Source organism: Habropoda laboriosa, unplaced genomic scaffold, assembly GCF_001263275.1.
Source record: "Habropoda laboriosa isolate 0110345459 unplaced genomic scaffold, ASM126327v1 scaffold210, whole genome shotgun sequence".
NCBI lineage: Eukaryota > Metazoa > Arthropoda > Insecta > Hymenoptera > Apidae > Habropoda > Habropoda laboriosa.
The window spans coordinates 1,310,302-1,317,073 of NW_017100373.1; positions in this window are offsets into that span (position 1 = coordinate 1,310,302).

A 6,772-nucleotide genomic window follows, 5' to 3' on the forward strand; every position below is an offset into this window, starting at 1 on the left:
TCGTCTTCCAGGCCACCCCTTCCCGCGCTTTGATTTACGGCCGCAAGTTGTAATATTTGCGCCACTATTGTATGGTAATACGCACAGCAAAAAATATGTTAATGGTTGCCATAAAGAAGATATACAGCATACGTATGTATCCCATTTCGCGGCATGTACTCGGTGGACGCAGAAGAAACTACGCTCGCAAGTTACCGTCTCTTTCATTTTTCTCCAAATCGGACCCACTCCTTCTCCTTCCTGTCCGTTCTTCTACCCCCCCCCCCCTTCTCCCCCCCCCCCCGTTCTCCCTTCGCTTCCTCACTCTCTCTCTCTCTCTCTCTCTCTCTCTCTCTCTCTTCGGTTGTTCCCTTTCTCTGGTGTACTTGTCCTTTAAACCGAAGTTAATATCGGTTTTGCCGCTCGATGCACGCCCGTAACGAACGACTCCTTCGTAAACACGAAGAATACATACATCCTTTTGTCATTCTGCTGTATAGATTTTCAAATGCTGCTTGCTCGATAATTACGAGAGGGGCTAATCTTCAATTTGACTACATAATCGGATCCAAATTTTCACGAATGTGCTCCTTTCTAAACGTTTGTAATCGCATCGTTGCTATTGATGACAAAGTGTCGATGGAAATTTCAGCAGTGGGACAGTGCGAGGAGCTGCGTGTCGTTTTTTCTTCCTAGGAGGAAAGGTTTCGAAACCTCTTCTTCGTTGCTCTGGAGATGGAGCCGATGCTGGTGGTAGAGGTGCGCCTCTTTTCCATAACTCGAACAATTCCAATAGTCGTTAATCTGTTGGAAACTTTCGGAAAACTTGCCGTTATTGCAGGTACAGGGGCGGGTCTATGTAAGTAGGATCAGCGGAGAGAAGTGGAAAAGCGGAAGGTGAAGGAGAATAGTGGAGAAGGAGTAGAGGAGTTAAGATGAGATGAGATGAGCAGAGGAGAAAAGTGGGCGGGGGGAGAAGATCGGTAGGTAGGCGAAAAAGAAGCGTATTTGATGGGCGGTGGAAAAGGAGAGAACGGGGGAAGCAGTTCGCAGGGCAGATTCCACACGGAGATGCGACTGTAGAAGAGTCGAAGGAGAATGGGGGTGGGAACCGGTGTGCCGAGGTAAGTTAAATAAACTTGTTTAGTTTCACGGAAAGTTCTGCTCGGCCGTTGTATTCGACTGCCTTGCTGTCGAGTCTGCTCCGAAACTTTCGAATACGAACGGACTCGCTTCTCTGTACGCTTTATTCGCTTGCTTTATCAAGTCGCTACCTACGCTCACCTATTCTTTTCCATCTATCTCCTCCGTCTCCCTTCCTCCCTTATCTTTTCTCTCTGCTCTCCTTCCATCGATATTCTCACAACTCTCTTAGACATGTCCCTTATCGCTGCGCGCGCGCGCGGTTTCCGTTGCTCCCGAATCGCGAATGCTTTAAAGGTGAGCAGCTTTTAATTTCGCTCGGTTTGGAAATCGTTCGATCGAGAAGAGCAACTCTGTCCCGGCGTTATCCTCTTCTTTTGGTTCATACGTGTGTATACTAGGTCCGGCATGGAGTGAGCGCGCGTAAAAACGAATTCGATCGGAAACAAAATCGGGCAAAATGGCCCGTCGCTAGTGTGGCAGCGGACCGAATGGCTTATTGATTTAACGAGAGAGAGAGAGGGGGGGGGGGGGGGGGGGGGGGAAGGAGAGAGAGAGAGACGAAAACAAAGGAAAAGACGTAACGCGTGTCAAGTGCCACGCACGACTGATCGGCTCGAGGCAAGTTCGAGGCTGACGCCTGAATAGGCTAGGCGAAGGTGGGGAGGAGGAAGATTCGCGAGTTCGCTGGCTCGTGAGGTCGGGAACGCTGGGAAGAGTAGGGTGAACCAGGGTAAGGTAGGGTAAGATAGGGTCGGGGGCCGGAGAATAAGGGACACACAGGCTTGCCAGTCCGCGGGCGGCGGCATCAGCCGTGCCGAGGGGGCCGGAAAGGGCAAAGGGAACGAAGGAACGTATCACTCCGCGATCGAACAGAAAGAAACCGAATATTTTTGTTTGCGTCGTATCATGCTTGTTACGAACGCGATGTGTTCCTCGAACAGCCCATGGTTTTTCATTAATTTCGAAGATTGTTCTTCCGGCGTGGCAAGAAAAAAAGTCAGAGACGGGATAACCGGCAGAGAAAAGGGCCGAATGAAAAAGCTCATAAAGAGGAGGTGGTAGACGGCGCGGCGAGAAACTTCGCCCACCTCGCGTCATATCACGATCGATTCTCTCGGGTGTCCGGATTCGAATGGTTTAGTGGTGGTTTTCGCAGTTCAATTCACCGAGAATCCGTGGCAGATCCGTAGCGGGATATCGTAACAGGGGCCGTTTCGTCCAACGACGTTCGAGTGGTGTACGATGCTCGAATGGTCATTGGCCGATCAACAAGTGGCTCATGATTTTGTCAGTGGCTCCTCTGTGCGACCGACTAGCCCGCTGCGCGTTGCCCGTTGTCCGACACTCCCGACTCTCCGCGTTCGGTTACCCAATGCGGTTTACCGCTAAAACACTCATCACTCCGTCCCGCTAACTTTTTGCCTATAATACTCACACCCCGCTCCGTTCATTCCTCCTGATAAAATCTCGCGATCCTGTCAGTTGCTCCGAATCGATTCCACTTTTCTTCCCCCTATCCCTCATCTTTGACGTCGTCGTTTCGCGTCTCTGGACAACGGACAAGGACCACGAATCCAGTTAAGCGTTAAACGAGCCAAACCGGTGGATCGGTCGGTCCAGTTAGCTTCGCGGTACATTGAGCGAATTCGATCGCGCGGCACACTTTCTTCACAAAACAGCTCGTCTACAAGCGAAAGAGAAAGCAAACGTATGCCGTCAGTATATTTCCATCAGTTGGTACAACTACTAGTTCGCATAATTCTTGCAGCCCTGTTCGTGGCCAGTCGTCTTGTTTTCCGAAGGGAAGCTCGGAAATCTGCACGTGGCATGGGGCAGGGTGTTGAAAATCGGGGGTGCGAGAGGAAAGGGAATAGAGGCAGAGACGTTTTGTTTTTCATCGAGCAGCAAGCTCTTATCCAAACGCGTCGCGATAAGCGAATTCAATTACCAACGTTCGTTAGAACCAACGAATTTACTTTGCGCGTCCGCGATCACGGGAATTGCAATTTTTGCTTCCACGCGATGGATAGTATTTCTAAACGTGGTGGAAATGCAGCCGCGGCGCTGCTCTATACGTTTGGTTCAGAAGTACACACACAGCTGTGCACGCTTTTTTATGCCGTTTCAATCTACGTTTATTCATCCTTTTATGGATACCAGCTCCCTGGTAGCAGCACACCAGTTCGCCTTTTATTTTGTTTCAACTACGGAGAGGACCAAATGAAAAGCTGGAACGGTCAAAGAAGGTGTACACCAACGTGTGCGAAAATGAAGGTAACGTAGCGTGACTCTTTGCCAAAACGTGTACCTACGCCATGACCGTTTCCGTTACTCAGTCTCGGTATACTCGCGGGCACCAGAAGCGGAAAGAAACCTGCAGGACGTTCTAAGAGGTTGATCACAAAAACGGGGAAAGGCGAAATTGATAAACCTCTAAATTACCCATGATGTTCGAGCTTATACGTCAAACCTTGGATATCTGAACGCGCTATCTCGCAATCTTTAACTGTTCCCGTGGAAAGCGTACTCTTCTACGTATATCTCGTCGTTAGTGGTTTAAACGAGCGTGATTGTATTCGTAAGCGCGACACGACTGAACAATTGCTCTGTGGAATGAAACGAGACGAGATACGCGATACGTTGCTAAACATCATGCTTGTCGCGTCATGAAAGATGGGTGTTTGATGATGGACACGTTTTTCAGAGATTGACAAAAGCAGGTTCACTATCGGCTTTTGATCGATCGAGCATAGAAAATACGGATAATCCGTTCGGGGAAACTGACCTTGTAAGAGAATTGATCGAATATTCTGCAGACGTCGACGTCGTTGCCAAGAATCGTGTAACCGGCGTCCATGCTGTCCCGTCGTTTCTTCTCACTGCCTGGAACGAGGCTTCCGTCAATGAAAATTGTCGGTCGTACAGTACCTTTCGCGGCGGACCAGTACCGAACAGACTGATCGCGATTGCACCGACTATGCCGTCGCTCATCGTCTTGCGGCTTCTGCCGTGGTCACCTCGCTGCTTGCCGGCACCCTCGTTCACCCGCTTCCCCGTTACCCTCGTTCTCCTGATTCCACTTTGTACCGCAACACGTCGATCTGTTTCTCTTCCTCGGTCCGACCAACCGCGTCTGAATGTCGATCTTCGCCGGATACTCTCGCTGACAGATCAATCGATCGATAGCTCAATTAGCTACGCAGGGCTATGTTCGCACCCTACACCTTGATCTCGCACCCGCTCCCAATCTGATCTTTCCACCAATCGAAACTTTGCCTTCCCAAACTTCCGTGGTGTGTATCTCGACGCAAACACGAAACCGCGCACCTTTCCTCTTCGTTCCCAAAACTTGTAATTCGAACGATCTCCGCTCGTATCTCACGTTGTTCTTACTTCGATGTAGGTACATATACCTCTTTGTTGGAACAACCGCCAAATTATCGTTACCAACGATGCTTTCCCTCCCGTGTCTCGTTCGTTCAGTTTCGTTTCATCGTGTACGAATGAAACGGGCGCTGCGCGTGGCAGGACACCAAAGCCCGAAAAGTCGTAGATATCATCGGTGCTGCTGAACGTCTTCGTGTTTACGTCACTACCGCGTTTGCCGTTCGTTCGAGTGAACCGTGTTGACCTAGTCCGATTCAAGTTCCAGCGAAATCGAGATCACGGGATCGTTACCGCTCCGAATACCGGTTCTCCGCTTCCGGCTGCGAAGCCGGCGCACGTGGACTCGCCAACGCGTTCAGCGTTTACGGACACGTTTCGTTCCACTCTCTCCCTCTCTCTCTCTCTCTCTCTCTCTCTCTCTCTCTCTCAAATCTGTTTCCTTCTAACCATCTAACACCGACCGCGACCACTGACTGCGCACAGATACCGGTAACGACAACGTCGACGCTGAGAGCGAAAGCAACGCGAACGACCGTGACGTCGCCGCTGGTGCCGCCGCCGTACCCGCTACCACCACCACCACCACCGCCGCCGTCAACGTTGGACATACAGTCGGTGGTGGTGGATGTAATACTAGCGAGGTGGGGGTGTGGATAAAACGGTAGTGGAGGTAACGGTGACACTGGTAGTGGTAACAGTGCAACTCCCCCTTTCTCTCTTTCACTCCCTCCATCTATCTGCCTATCTCTTGCTCCCTGGCTGCCCTTTTTCCATTACCCTCCCTCTAATTCTATGCTTATTTATCTATCTGGCCGACGACTTTCTTCGAGGCTGGCCGAGAGGCTAGGATATATGAGATGAATGATAAGTAAAACTTGAATATCCTGGATAAGGATATTTCGCGATTTTTCGGTGTATTAAACATGCCTTTCCGACGATCGTATGATTCGTCAAAACGGAAACGAGTGTTTATGAATACTTGACTGCTTCTTGTCTCGTAACGCGACGCAAACATGGAAGGTAGTTGGTAAGAAGAGACAAGGAAAGGTTTGCTTCCCGTTACGGCTGTGCCTAATCTCGCGGAAAATCTACGGAAAGATCGGTCAGGGTCGAAAACTAGAAATTACAGATTCAACGACGTGACGGTCACGTGGATCGCACGTGGGTTTCATTCATGAAAGTCGCCCGTAGGTCTTGGAGGTGGCGTCAGTTGTGGTAATGGTAGTGGTAAGTAGCGAACGGTAATGGTAGGTAGTCGTAGGTAGTGGAAGGTAGTGGTAGGTAATGGTTGGTAAGCAGTGGCAGCAGATAGTGGTAGTGATTTCGGAACGGAGCCCAGCAATGGTGACTGAGTTGTTAGTTTGTAGTAGTAACGTGATATCGCCTCGAATCTAACCATTGCTATGCTTCTCCCTCACCGTAAGTTTGACATTGTTACGTAAAGTACATCTTCCAAATAAGAATGCGATCGTCGGAAACGCGTTACCCTTTACAGGACAACGCGTGGTTCTTAGTCGTGATCAAATCCAACGCGCTTTTTGCCTTCTCCCACTCTCCTTTCTTTATTTCTTTTTTTCTTTCGTTGCCACTCTATTTCGAGGTTCAAAGCGATTCTCGAGCCGTGGTGTTGAGTTCACATCGTGCCACGAATACTTTACACTTTAATAGAATACTCGAGGTTGCGCGTCTCATTCCCATTGTCTTTTTTTGTTTCAACCAATCGACACCCCCGTCCCTTCTGTTCGGCCCGATTTACCACACGCGGATTCCGAGGATGCTTTTATCGCAGGTCTTTACCGATCGCGACACCCTGCTCTCGTACAATCGGAGGAGGATCGTGCAAACGAAAAAGGAGAATTGGCTGGTTAAGGCAATGGCATGTGAATCGTAAGATTCGTTAATGGCGCGTGTCTCCTTGGACTGCTTTACCGTGTTGGGTAGCTTGCACAGCACAGCACACCACGCTTCCTTCCTTCTCTCATTTTCTTTAAAAGCGATTTGTTTCAGCCCCCGCCCCCTTTCCTCCCGATGAGTCGAGATATAGATGCGCATGCTGCGCGACGCGTATACTTCTCTGTACGTCCGCCAAAGCATCGTACATACGTTTAGATTTCCGAGTCTCGTCGAGCGCGCGCATATCCCACGGGAATCAATATCCGCGTGTTCCTGCGCTTCCTCTCCCTTCTTTCCCTTCTTCGCCCTCCTCATCCTCTTGGTGCCTCGTGCCTCTTGCCTCTTGCCGCGCGCATCGCACCTCGCG